Genomic DNA, 15045 nt, shown 5'->3' on the forward strand with positions numbered 1-15045 from the left:
CTTGTATACGATTGTGGGAAGAGGAGATAAGAGGGGAGTAGAGAAGGCGATCTTGTGAGGATCGGAGGTTGCGTGTAGGAAAGTACCGGGAGATGAGGTCACAGATGTAAGGAGGAGACAGGTTGTGGATGGCTTTGTACGTCATGGTTAGGGTTTTGTACTGGAGTCTCTGGGCAATGGGGAGCCAGTGAAGGGATTGACAGAGGGGAGAGGCTGGAGAATAGCGGGGGGACAGGTGGATTAGTCGGGCAGCAGAGTTTAGAATAGATTGGAGGGGTGCGAGAGTGTTTGAGGGGAGGCCACAGAGCAGGAGGTTGCAGTAGTCAAGGCGAGAGATGATGAGGGCATGGACTAGGGTTTTTGCAGATTCTTGGTTGAGGAATGAACGGATTCGTGGAATATTTTTGAGTTGAAGTCGGCAGGAAGTGGAAAGGGCTTGGATATGTGGTTTGAAGGAGAGATCAGCGTCAAGGATAACCCCGAGGCAGCGAGCTTGTGGGACTGGGGAGAGTGGGCAGCCATTTACTGTAATGGATAGGTTCGTTGGGGGGGTCACGTGAGATGGGGGAAAGATGATGAATTCTGTTTTGTCCATGTTAAGTTTCAGAAATCTAGCGGAGAAGAAGGATGAAATAGTGGCCAGACATTGAGGGATTCTGGTTAGTAGGGAGGTGATATCTGGTCCAGAGATGTAGATCTGTGTGTCATCAGCATAGATGTGATACTGAAAGCCATGAGATTCTATGAGCTGTCCCAGGCCAAAGGTGTAAATGGAGAAGAGCAGGGGCCCAAGGACTGAACCTTGTGGGACTCCGACAGATAGGGGGCGAGGTGAGGAGGTGGTGTGTGAGTGGGAGACGCTGAATGTCCGGTCTGTTAGGTATGATGAGATCCAGGATAGGGCCAAGTCTGTGATGCCAAGGGATGAGAGGGTCTATAATAATAGGGAATGGTCCACTGTGTCAAAGGCAGCCGACAGGTCGAGGAGGAGGAGAACAGAGTAGTGTCGCTTGCTCTTGGCGGTTAAGAGGTCATTGGTGACCTTAGTTAGGGCAGTTTCAGTGGAATGGTGTGACCGGAAGCCAGATTGTAAGCGGTCAAAGAGGGAGCAAGAAGAGAGATGGGAGGACAGTTCAAGGTAGACGTGTTGTTCCAGTAGTTTTGAGGCATAGGGGAGAAGTGATATAGGGCGATAGCTAGATACAGAGGATGGGTCAAGAGAGGGCTTTTTGAGGATAGGTGTGATGGAGGCATGTTTAAAGCTTGAGGGGAAAACACCAGTTGTTAGTGATAGGTTGAAGAGATGGGTTAGGCTTGGGATGAAGATTGTGGTGAGGTTTGGGATGAGGTGGGATGGGAGCGGGTCAAGTGCACAGGTTGTGAGATGCGATCTTGAGAGTAGAGTGGCGAGTTGATCTTCTGTAATGGTGGAGTAGTTGGTTTTGGAGGTGGAGGGTAGGGAAGTTGGGAGGAAGGGCTCTGGGGCTTGTTGACCAAAACTGTCTCTGATGTTATCAATCTTCTGCTTGAAGAATGAGGCAAAGTCTTCAGCAGAGATAAGTGGGGAGGGAGGAGGTGCTGGGGGACGGAGGAGAGAATTGAAGGTGTTGAATAACTGTTTAGGGTTGTGAGACAGGGAGGATATGAGAGATGAGAAGTAGGTTTGTTTAGCTGTGGCGAGTGCGGCCTTGAAAGTAGTGAGGGACTGTTTGAATGCGATTAAGTGGTCGTTGGAGTGAGATCTTTTCCATCTGCGCTCAGCAGCCCTGGAAGCTCGCCTCAGTTCTTTGGTCAGGCTGGTGTGCCAGGGCTGTCTGTTGATTTTGCGAGCTTTGGTATGTGTAAGTGGGGCAGCAGATTCCAAAGCTACAGCTATTGTGGTGTTATATAGAGCGGCAGCGTCATCCGCATTGTGTATGGAACTTATGTCTGTGAGAGGGAGGAGGGATTCAGAGAATGAATGTAGGTCAAGATGTTTAAGATTTCTGCGAGGGTGTGAAAGTTTGTGGGGTGGGGACTCTAGACATGGAGTGGAGAGAGATGAGAATGTGAGAAGGTTGTGGTCAGAGAGAGGAAGAGGTGAGTTAGAGAGGTTAGATAGGGAGCAGAGGTGGGTGAAGATGAGGTCCAGTGTGTGACCATCTTTGTGAGTGGCTGCAGAAGACCATTGAGTGAGGCCGAAGGAGGAAGAGAGAGATAGAAGTTTAGTGGCCGCTGAGAGGGAAGTGTCAATGGGGATGTTGAAATCGCCCATGATGATAGTGGGGATATCTGCAGAAAGGAAATGAAGTAGCCAGGTGGTGAAGTGGTCAAAGAAGATGGTGGCTGGCCCTGGGGGGCGGTAAATGACAGCCAGTTGGAGGTTGGAGGGGGAGTAGATGCGCAAAGAGTGCACCTCAAAGGAAGGGAGGGTAACAGAGGGTGGCAGTGGGATTGGGGTGAAGGAGCAGTTATCTGACAGGAGAAAACCAACTCCTCCACCATGCTTGCTGCTGGGGCGGGGTGTGTGAGAAAAATGGAAGCCACCATGGATGGATGGATGGAAGCTAAGCTATCAAAGCACTTAGCCAGAACTCTAGCGGATTAACACTGTTTTCCAGCAAGGACTGGGAGGTAGGTGCTGGGTAATAAAGGGTGATACAATCACCTGACCTAAGACAACCCAGCACCAGGGGAAAAAGACCAGAAGCCAGAAACCACAACAAGATGGCAGATGGTCAACAACAAAACAGATTCTAACAGATGGCCTCTGTCAGGGTAACCCGACTTTTGTCTCTCAGTTCCAGTTAGGGACTTACAGCTCTCTGGCACCCTCTTACACTAAGGTCAGTCAGGGAACTGCACTTAAGGTAAGTAGTCACCAAAAAGACTGCCTTGCCACGTACTGGCTATCGGGCACTCTGTAGTGAGGGCGGTATGTGTATCACCAGTCCCAGGCCGAGAATAAACACATAAACCTCTGATCCGTCACTGCCTGGGTTCCCCAATAACACCAGGATGCTACGCTGCCAGTTCCTCGTTTGATACTAAAGGCTATATGGGATCAAGAACCAACCCACAGGTAGCGTGATTTGGTGCGGAGAACATGTCGATTGGGCTATAGAGCAAAGAGAACGAAACTAGTACATTTATAAGTTTACTCCAGAAAATATAGGCAGAGTTTACAAAAGTACAAAAGATATTACAAAAGGAAACAAAATACAGTATGTACAACAGTTAGAAATAACAGGGATTAAAATAGGAAACTTACTCTATCTCAGTCACAGGTATGACGTGTCAATAAAGGGAAGGAGAGAATCCCACAGAAAAGGTTCAGTCCACACCCTGTTGTCTGGCTGTCTCTCCAGGGTCTGAACACCTCCCCTAATGTGCTTTTCAGTTTTATGCTTTGCCCACAAACCTAGGGACTCCTCCCTCGCTAACCTCTCTGGTGGGCTGGGTTAAAGGATTTACGCCCCTTTTTAAAAATTATTAAAAACTCCTATCTTCCATATCTTTGACTGGGAAGCTCACAGGGCAATGGTAGAGGCATTATATTTTAACCTGTGAATTTACCTTTCTTTTTAAACAAAACACGACATGTCTGTGGGTTACTGGGTGGCAGAAACTATTTCCTAGTTTTCTGATGGCCATAGAGGCCGCAAGACACTGCCATGTGTATCCTCAATTCCCCTGATCCTGGAAATCTATGTTTTCTGTCTCTAGGATTATTAAATTTGACCTGGAATAGACAAAGGAAGTTTTGGAGGGAAAAAGAAAAAAGCACATTTAACTCTGCTAGGGTAATAAAAGAGACCATTTGCTTATGGGAGGGGGAATGGATAGAATTTCACAGAGGCAGACTGAGGGGGCTGCAGCCCTTTGCATGCTGGTGAAGCTTAGTCTTGCACAAAACAATAGGGCGAGGGCAACAGGCAGCTCTGTATATGTACCTAGGACAATAGAAAATACGGTAATTAATATTTTCCTGACAGCCCCTTTGCCACACTGAGATTTTTAATATTTTTTTTCAAGGAAATTTTCACCAAAAATCCTCCTCAAAAACTGCTTCAAAAACGCTCACGAAACTTATTGAATGTATTTCTTTTGGAAATTCTTTTTGCTGTTCATGTGAGTGTTTTTTTTTAAAACTTAAGATGAGTTTAAAAATGTCTGGTGGAAAAAAATAATGCTAGTCACTTTTGTGAAGATAACCTTGAAGGAAATATCTGTAAACTATGCATTGTCCAATAAAAAGCCTGCAAAGAATGCTTGAAGAACAAAATAAAGCTTACAAAATTGGTTCAGGAAAAAAAACTTTCCTCCAAGAACTCACTAAGGCTATGTGCACACAGCATTATTATTTGTCGGCACAGCTGCATTATTTTCACAGGCTAAATTGCTTAAGGTGGTCGTTTTTATTAGGTGGCTTCACCTATGGCTGCATCGTTGTTCATATGGATGCCCTGCTGGCTGTGGGTTTCACTTTATACTGTTAAGTATGCACAAACTCTAAGGCACTGTGCACTTGGAGATTTTGGAGCAGAAATTGAACGAAAACTCAAAGTTTCGGAGGCGTTTTGAAATTTGGAGGTGGAATTGGAGAGTTTCTGCTCCAAACAGTCCTCGAAAAGCTCAGTCTTCACATAGCTTAAGAGTATGTGCACACGGCATCTTTCCACCCAGAATCAGTTTGAAAAAAGAACCACAAAACCATTTAATGAAATGAATATAGTGTACACCAATGTCAAAACGACATTGCAGTGCAAATGTTCCAATTGATGGAACAATGTCCAAGCCACTAGCAAAGCCGCTTCAGGAAAATGACCACTGAAAAAACTTGGTGGGTACATTGCTGCTGCTGTAAAGTCGATATACCCTAAGAGAGATTCGGAGTATCACACCAGAATATAGTAAAATACAAAAGTTTATTATAGGTAACATAAAATGACTGTTACATACAAAATATAAGGTTTAAAGCAAAAAGCACATGGTGTCAGAAAAACACATCCATACACATAATAGTAGCAGGTATGGAAATAAGACAAGTCCAAAAAAAGTCCAAAAAATGGTGTTTCCCTATATATAATAGATGTACAAAAACAGGTAATATACCTCATTAATTTCCACTTAGAGGGAAAACACCAAAGGTAAATGAAAACATCTATATGATCAATTTGTACATACATGTCATGACTTAAGCAGGGAAATGACAACAGCCACAAAGTACAGACATAAATAAAGTAATAAGGTCTGTGGGGGCATAACCCTAGAAAGACATGACATAAATAATCAAAAAAGGAGACATCTCACCCATGGTAGCCTGTGTGTTTGATGTGCAGATAGCGGCAGCCCCAATGCGCATTTCGCGTGGGCTTCTTTTTGGGGCTGTGAATCTCTGTGTGTAAGGGTGGCTTTATATAGAGACTAGATGCCCGTAAATGAGGTGGATCAGCTGTGTCAGGGGTGGGTAACACATGGGCAATGATCGCCGGTGTCCTTAGTAACCTTATACCCATAAATAATTATGCATACTATGAAGCGGCTGTATCCAGGGCGGGTAATGATTTGGCGAATGCGCGGTAATAGCTGGCTCCCTCAATGACGCTGCCTTGGACGCTTGCAGCGGCATATTGGATTTGGGGGAAATGCCCCGTGACCTCAGAAGATCCACATGTTAGTAGCACTGCTCCTACTCACCCTCATCGCTCCGCCCCGGGTCCCAGCACGCTCGTCCTGCTTCTTCGGCGGCTGCTCCTTCTGCTCGCTCCTGCCGCTCGGCTCCTGGGTCCTGACGCACTGTTCCCTGTGCTTCTGCGGCGGGGCCTGCTCACCCTCATCGCTCCTCCCCCGGGTCCCGGTGCTCATCCTGCTTCATCGGTGGTTGCTCCTCCTCTGCTTCCTGCCTCTGGGATCCGTCTTCTGCGCAGGTGTCCTGGGCCCTCTAGAGGACGCACGCGCTGCAATCTCTCTGCTACTGGTTACCAAGATCTGGTGATCCCCAGCAACCAATCCGGGTGAGGTATCTGGTATATCAGGCTGTCTCCCCTGCATGGAGGCGCCTGATCATCATTTGCTTTTTGCTTGTGTCTCTGGCCTCATAGCTCTCAGTGTCTGGCATCTTGTGCTTTTCACTTTGCGCAGTACTATCCTGTGTCTGTGCTCTCTTCTGACTCATTGTAGCGTTTCCCATTGTCCATTCCCCTAATTCCTCTCTCTCTCTTTCTCTCTCTCTGCAGATCCGCCTTCGTCTCTGCTCCTCTGTAGTCCAGTACCTTTGTTCGTGTTCCTCCCGTATCTGGTGGTCCGGTCGTTCTGTTCCAGTATTTCCATCCCTTGTATGTTCTTGGTTTTTGCCTCGTTCCCTTCTCTCCTTCCTCCTTCTGAGCCATCCCTCTCGGTATTAGATACTGTGGACTGGTGACCTCTGGGCATGCTCCTGATGGTCCCTGTATAGGGGTCGGTCTCACTAGGTCAGCTCGCCCAGGGGTAGGTCTTTTCCACTCTCCAGAGGGTCCACTCTGGCTCCACCTCTTGGTAGTGTCACAGTACGATCAGGCCATGGACCCCACTGGTACCTCATTTTCTGCCCAGAAGGAATTGGTGCACTTGCGTGATAACCAACAGCGCATTATGTCCTTTATGAAGACATGGAGTCTCGTCTGACTTTGTTACAGGCAGCCGACCCAGTTAATGCTACTCAACTAGCAGGTCTTCAGCAAGAGCTCTCCCAGCAGTGTGATACACAGGCTCGCATGCTGATCTATATGGCTTCTATTGATGACCGCCTATTTAACTTGCAGTCTGTCTCAGCGGTCTCCGCTCAGGTAGTCTCACAAGACTCCAACTCTGCTTCTTTGCCCCATCCACCACCTTGCCTTGGCATACCTCCTAGGTTTAGCGGGGATCTCAAACTCTGTAGGGGGTTCCTGAACCAGTGCCGTCTCCACTTTGAGCTTCTTCCCCAACAATACCCTACCAATCAGGCTAAAGTGGCTTTTATAGTTTCCCATTTAGAGGGGAGGCTTTGGCTTGGATCAATCCCCTGTGGGAGCGGGATGATCCCATAGTCTCTCAATTGGCGTTTTTTCTGGAGACTTTTCACAAGGTTTTTGATGAGCCCGGACGCTTGGTCTCCATGACGGAATCTCTCTTCAACCTTCAGCAGGGTTCTCTAACTGTTGGCCAATATGCCATCAGCTTTGGAACCTTAGCCTCTGAGTTAGGGTGGAACAATGAGGCTTTGGTTGGTGCCTTCTGGCGAGGTCTGTCTAGTCGGATAAAGGATTAGCTGGCTGGACGGGATACCCCAACCTCTCTAGAGGATCTTATATCTCTATCTACGTGCATTGACCTACATTTCCAGGAGCGATCTCGTGAGTCCGCTAGAGAGAGGAGGCCTATTCGTTCCACACCATCCGTCCACAGGTCTGGGAGTCCGCGGTCTTCGGTGTCTCCTACTGCATCCATTCCCGAGCCCATGCAAGTTGATCGAATTAAGATGGCGAAGCAACATCGTAGGGAGAGATGTTCCCAAGGACTCTACTCTACTAAGTTTCTACTGCGGTAACGCTTCTCAATTGCTGCGGTCTTGCCCTGAGAGACCGGAAAACTCCTCAGCCTAGGACAGGTAAGAGAGGCCTCCCTAGGTGTACCTGATTCCTCTCAACCCTTGTTCCTGTCTGTCTTACTTGTTCTTAATATGAAGCGTTTTTCTGAGGTCGCGTATGTGGATTCGGGCGCGGCAGGCAATTTTATCAGTCTTGAGGCGGTTCGGAGGCTTTGCGTTCCAGTTCTCACTTTGGACACTCCACGTTTGATTACCTCCGTAGATGGGAGACTTTGCAAGACGCTATCACCATGGTAATGGAAGAAGTAGAACTGCGGATCGGGGCTCTACATCGTGAAAAGATCACTTTTTATGTCCTGCCTAACCTCGCCCATGCTCTGTTACTTGGGTTACCGTGGCTCTGATCTCATGAACCTACTCTTGACTGGCGTTCGGGAGATGTGCTTCGTTGGGGATCCACTTGTCAAAAACATTGCTTACAGTCCGTTTGTCCTGTTGTACCTCCACTGGCGGTTTCTGTCCCCTCCAGATTACCTTCTCCATACTGGTCCTTCATTGATGTCTTTGATAAGAAAAAGGCTGAGAGCCTTCCTCTGCATCGTTCCTATGATTGCCCAATCAAGCTTCTTCCCAGTTCCACTCCACCTAGAGGAAGAATTTATCCACTTTCTCCTGCTGAGACTCTGGCTATGTCCAAATACATCCAAGAAAATGTAACTAAAGGGTTCATTCGGAGGTCTTCTTCACCCGCAGGTGCGGGATTTTTCTTCGTCAAGAAGAAGGACGGTTCGCTTCGTCCTTGCATATGCAGCGCCCCAGAGTCCTGGTCGTTGCAGTACTGTGGCTCCGCCGCTAAGGGGGGCTATGGTACGTCCGATGGCACTGAAGGAGTTCATCTGACCAGGTATCACAGACACCAATACATTTCACAGCCGGGCCTCCAGGGGGAGCTAAGGGTTCTATTCATTAGGCCACTCCTCACATACTGGTAAAACTGGGGGTCAGGCAGGAAGTTAGGAAGAAAGCTGACTGGGTTGGAACCAGGCAACACCTTGTGGCAGAGGGTGTTGTGGGGGAAGATTCGGTAGGGCCCCTGTCAGGGGTGGGATCCTGACAGAGGCCTGGTAACTTGAGAGAACGTCACGAGACCGTGCCTGCTCAGCATAGCGGCGGTGCCCAAGGAAGGATTAGAAGCGAGATAGATTGTGCTGAGTGAGAAACGAGATCAAAGCAACAAGGAGAACACCAGTAGGAGTCGTGCTGTGAGACCGAGGCAACATTCTACTGAGGCGCACAACCGGCGGCCGGAACGCCGAGGAAGTATTTATAAATCTAGCTTCAAGCAATACTTCAAACCAACGGCAGGACAGTCAGTCATAGGCGGGCTGTCTCACCTAAATCACCTACGAAGACATAGGGGGCAACTTGTGGAGAGGGGCGACTCTAGGGTCCCGGAAGAGCTCCGAGCCTACCCGTCATACGGGTGCCGTCCTAACCGTAACATCAGGGAGGGATGGAAGATTAGCAGAACATCATCTAATCGAGTTGTGAGGGAACTTAAGAAACGGACACAACAGTTGTGGGGACTTTCCGTAAGCACAGCAGGGAAGGACCACAACACATAGCGCTAGCAGGAAGGCACCGATTTCCACCTGTAAAGAGAACTCTGGAGGTGCCATTGGACCAGCCGGACTTGCGCAGCCTGGTTAACCGTATTCCGGATTGAGGACCTGATCTTGTTTGGAGGGTGGAGACCATGGAGACGGGGCCGCCCATGAAAGAGACCGCGGGAAGACGCTGGGGAGGAGATAAAGATGGCGACGCCGGGAGCACCGCGTGGGGATGACCCGACTCGGCATGGAGCCGCATCACCAGACACAGCCTCGGAGACGCCATCGTTGCGGGGACTGGCCCTCACGGAACCACCGATGGGTCGACCCAACTGGCAAATGTCCGAGGAGTGTGTGGCCGCAGCCGAGGCCCGACAGATAGCACGCCGCTTGGAGGCTGATGCCCGCGTGCTTGCTCGGCTGGGCCAGCCCACGGAGGTCCGCCTGTCTCCGGTGTCCCCTGTTCCTCCCAACCCGGCCGCGGCTGAAGGTACGCTGCAGACACAGGGCATGAGGATCTTGCCGGAGGCCGAACACCTGCGGCGCTTGATGACGGCGTGGCGGAGCCGGCCCCAGCCTGCAGCCCAGATTGACTTGACCAGCGTAGAAGAAAGCCCACCGTCACACTGGGGTGTAGTGGTGTACTTTAACTCCCGACGCGGAAGGGGAGTTATACAGGAGATTGGGGAGCCGCTACAGGTCCGTGTGGACCGGGAGGAAGTGGAGCCCTGCAGAGGAAGGTTCGCTCGCGACCTGGAGCCAGGTGACGCTGTGACCTACACCAGGTGGAGGAGGGAAACAGGTGAAGCTGGCTGGATAGCTCGGGGCGTCCAGCGGTGCGTCGCACTCCAGGCCGCTGCCGAAACATCAGAAGACGAACCTCCTGCTGAAAAGGCAACGGAACCTGTCCCTGCGGAGCAGCGGGGAACCCGGACCCACCACGTACCTTGGGGGCGTGCCGGCCCATCAGTGAGAAGAGCATCACGGCGAGGGATCCTGTCATTGTTGGGGCAGGAACTGCTCCTTGGATCGGCAGCGCAGCCCGTTGGTCTGGTGAGGCCCGGAAGGAAACCACCTTCTGCACCACAAGAGTAAGATATTAATGCACTGCAAATGTAAATAGTTACTGTTCTACTGTTTTGCTGCTAAACCCGTTTAGGGTTAACTCTTAAAGGGATCCCTTTGTTGACCCGGGATCCCTACTGCTTTTTGGTTATTTTCTATTTTCTTCTTTGTTATCAAGAACTGCCGCAATCATGAACAGTGCATGATACAAACTGCTTGTAAATAGTTTGCACCTTCTTAAAGGTGCTCCCTACTGGTTTTACTTAAAGAAGGACTCTTTGTGAAGATACCGCACCGGAGCCTTTGCTGAGTACGGACTGGTAGCTTGAGAAGATGTGCTACCTCATAAAGACTTGGTCCCCTCTTAAAGGGGATGTTCACTTGTTGCACTTAAAGAATGATATTGCTTTAAGACAGATAGATAGCAATAATGTCTTGACAAAAAAAAAAAAAGAAAGTGATAATGATGCTTACATGTAAAAGTTATATGTATCCAACTAGTTGATTGTAAGAAATGTTTGATAACGTTGATAGAAAATGAGGACAGAAAGTGAACCCGTACGGGTTAGTCAGTGAGTCCTCTTAGGAGCCATGTAGGGATGGCTCGGTAATTTCAAACTGAAAGTAAATGTTATGTTCTATACTGTGTATAGTAGTTGAAAAGGCAGTAGGCCCGGGCTGAAAGGGGCGGTCCTGTAAAGAAAGGAGAGGCAGCAGGCCTGGAGCAGTTAGGACAGGTGGTCCTGCAGATTCAACGAAGGAGAATGAAAGAGAAAGAGTTAATTAATATTATAATGTTCAGAATAATTCTTTAGTGGGTTTAGTCTGTACGCCCTTGAAGAAGAAGTCAGTTTCATAATGTTTTATAAGTAAAGTCTTTAGTGGATAGGAAGTGTACGTCCTTAAGGACAATGCTAACTTATTATTCAAAAGTTTGCACTGAGTAGAATACCCGGTTGGGTAACAGGAGTTGTTTATAGCCTGTAATTTATAATGTTTAACCATGTTTGTAACGTTCAAGTGTCCTCACCTCCCATAAAGGGAAGCTCTGTTCAAGCTTACTTATTGTTATTGCATTTTCAAAATTGTATGTCTTTTTGCTAACCTGTATTGTTGTTTTCTTCCCAGTCCAGGAGTACTGGATTTAACCGGGGGGGAGTGCAGCGCCCCAGAGTCCTGGTCGTTGCAGTACTGTGGCTCCGCCACTAAGGGGGGCTATGGTACGTCCGATGGCACTGAAGGAGTTCATCTGACCAGGTATCACAGACACCAATACATTTCACAGCGGGGCCTCCAGGGGGAGCTAAGGGTTCTATTCATTAGGCCACTCCTCACATACTGGTAAAACTGGGGGTCAGGCAGGAAGTTAGGAAGAAAGCTGACTGGGTTGGAACCAGGCAACACCTTGTGGCAGAGGGTGTTGTGGGGGAAGATTCGGTAGGGCCCCTGTCAGGGGTGGGATCCTGACAGAGGCCTGGCAACTTGAGAGAACGTCACGGGACCGTGCCTGCTCAGCATAGCGGCGGTGCCCAAGGAAGGATTAGAAGCGAGATAGATTGTGCTGAGTGAGAAACGAGATCAAAGCAACAAGGAGAACACCAGTAGGAGTCTGTCATGTTCCCAATGGCAGGGAATTAAACACATAACACGGGCAAAAACAGGACGAGCTCTAGGGTGATGGAACCTGAGCTGACCGCGATCCTGAACCTCAACACTCAACTAACAGCAGCCGGGGAACGTTCCTGGGGGGACTCTAGACGTCTCGCGCCAGCCGGAGATCTAGCTACCCCTATCAGAAGAATCACAGACCTATCTTGCCTCCAGAGAAATATTCCCACAGAAATAGCAGCCCCCCACATATAATGACGGTGAAATAAGAGGAAGGCACAAACGTAGTTATGAAAACAGATTCAGCAAAATGAGGCCCGCTTAAGCTAGATAGCAGAGGATACAAAAGGTGAACTGCGCGGTCAGCTTAAAACCCTTCAAAATACCATCCTGAAATTACTTGAACTCATGTGCCAACTCATGGTACATGAGTGGTAATTTCAGCCCACTAGAGCAACCAGCAGCAGAGAATTACATATCTGCAAGCTGGACTAAAAACATGAAAGCAAACATGAAACAGGGAAATCCAGACTTAGCTTGTCTTGAAGGCCTAGGAGCAGGTAGCAAAGGTAACAGAGACACACTGATACATTGATAGCCGGCAAGGGAATGACAGGAAAGCCAGGTTAAATAGGAAACACCCAGCCTCTGATGGACAGGTGGAAACCAGAGACCGCAACCCACCAAAGTCACCCAGTACCAGCTGTAACCACCAGAGGGAGCCCAAAAACAGAATCCACAACAGTACCCCCCCCTTGAGGAGGGGTCACCGAACCCTCACGAGAACCCCCAGGGCGATCAGGATGAGCTCTATGGAAGGCGCGGACCAAATCAGTCGCATGAACATCAGAGGTGACCACCCAGGAATTATCCTCCTGACCATAACCCTTCCACTTAACCAAATACTGGAGTTTACATCTGGAAACACGAGAATCCAAGATCTTCTCAACAACATACTCCAATTCTCCCTCCACCAGCACCGGAGCAGGAGGCTCAACTGAAGGAACAACGGGCACCTCATACCTCCGCAATAACGACCGATGGAACACATTATGAATAACAAACGATGCTGGGAGATCCAAACGAAAAGATACAGGGTTAAGAATCTCCAAGATCTTATAAGGACCGATGAACCGAGGCTTGAACTTAGGAGAAGAGACCTTCATAGGGACAAAACGAGAAGACAACCACACCAAGTCCCCAACAAGAAGTCGGGGACCCACGCGGCGACGGCGATTAGCAAACTGCTGAGTCTTCTCCTGAGACAACTTCAAATTGTCCACCACCTGATTCCAAATCTGATGTAGCCTGTCCACCACCACGTCCACTCCAGGACAATCCGAAGGCTCCACCTGACCAGAGGAAAAACGAGGATGAAACCCCGAATTACAAAAGAAAGGAGAAACCAAAGTAGCAGAACTAGCCCGATTATTAAGGGCAAATTCGGCCAGTGGCAAAAAGGCAACCCAGTCATCTTGATCAGCAGAAACAAAACACCTTAAATAAGTTTCCAAGGTCTGATTAGTTCGCTCCGTCTGGCCATTCATCTGAGGATGGAATGCAGACGAGAAAGACAAATCAATGCCCATCTTAGCACAAAACGTCCGCCAAAATCTAGACACAAACTGGGATCCCCTGTCAGAAACGATATTCTCCGGAATCCCATGCAAACGAACCACGTTCTGAAAAAATAAAGGGACCAACTCAGAGGAGGAAGGCAACTTAGGCAAGGGTACCAAATGAACCATCTTAGAAAAGCGGTCACACACAACCCAGATAACGGACATTTTCTGTGAGACAGGGAGATCTGAAATAAAATCCATGGAAATGTGCGTCCAAGGCCTCTTCGGGATAGGCAAGGATAACAACCACCCACTGGCCCGAGAACAGCAAGGCTTAGCCCGAGCACACACTTCACAAGACTGCACAAAGGTGCGCACATCCCTTGACAAGGAAGGCCACCAAAAAGACCTGGCCACCAAGTCTCTAGTACCAAATATTCCAGGATGACCAGCCAACACAGAAGAATGGACCTTGGAGATGACTCTACTGGTCCAATCATCCGGAACAAACAGTCTTTCTGGTGGACAACGATCAGGTTTATCCGCCTGAAACTCCTGCAATGCACGTCGCAAGTCTGGGGAGACGGCGGACAATATTACCCCATCCCTAAGGATACCAGTAGGCCCAGAGTCTCCAGGAGAGTCAGGCACAAAACTCCTGGAAAGAGCATCTGCCTTCACATTCTTTGAACCTGGCAGGTATGAAACCACAAAATTGAAACGAGAAAAAAACAACGACCAACGAGCCTGTCTAGGATTCAGACGCCTGGCAGACTCAAGGTAAATCAGATTTTTGTGATCAGTCAAGACCACCACACGATGTCTAGCACCGTCAAGCCAATGACGCCACTCCTCAAATGCCCACTTCATGGCCAAAAGCTCCCGATTACCCACATCATAATTACGCTCGGCGGGCGAGAATTTTCTAGAAAAGAACGCACATGGCTTCATCACCGAGCCATCGGAACTTCTCTGTGACAAAACCGCCCCCGCTCCAATCTCGGAAGCATCAACCTCAACCTGAAAAGGAAGTGAAACATCTGGTTGACATAACACAGGAGCAGAAGAAAACCGGCGCTTAAGTTCCTGAAAGGCCTCCACAGCCGTAGGAGACCAATTAGCAACATCAGCACCCTTTTTAGTCAAATCAGTCAAAGGTTTAACAACACTGGAAAAATTAGTAATGAACCGACGATAAAAATTAGCAAAACCCAAGAACTTCTGAAGACTCTTAACAGATGTAGGTTGTGTCCAGTCACAAATCGCCTGAACCTTGATGGGATCCATCTCAATAGTAGAAGGAGAAAAAATGTACCCCAAAAAAGAAATCTTCTGGACTCCGAAGAGACATTTTGAGCCCTTCACAAACAGAGAATTGACCCACAGGACTTGAAACACCTTCCTGACCTGTAGAACATGAGACTCCCAGTCATCAGAAAACACCAAAATATCATCCAAATACACAATCATAAACTTATCCAGATATTCACGGAAAATATTGTGCATAAAGGACTGAAAGACTGAAGGAGCATTAGAAAGTCCAAAAGGCATTACCAAATACTCAAAATGGCCCTCAGGCGTATTAAATGCGGTTTTCCACTCATCACCCTGCTTTATCTGCACAAGATTATACGCACCGCGAAGATCTATC

The 15045-nt window shown here is 48.5% G+C and overlaps 1 protein-coding gene across 2 annotated transcripts in view; it reads right to left on the minus strand.

Moving 5' to 3' along the window:
- Window positions 1–15045, minus strand: part of LOC143769492 (uncharacterized) — an 86676-nt gene that overhangs the window by 23437 nt on the left and 48194 nt on the right. The window lies entirely within an intron of this gene.

Source organism: Ranitomeya variabilis, chromosome 1, assembly GCF_051348905.1.
Source record: "Ranitomeya variabilis isolate aRanVar5 chromosome 1, aRanVar5.hap1, whole genome shotgun sequence".
In the NCBI taxonomy this organism is placed as follows: Eukaryota; Metazoa; Chordata; class Amphibia; order Anura; family Dendrobatidae; genus Ranitomeya; species Ranitomeya variabilis.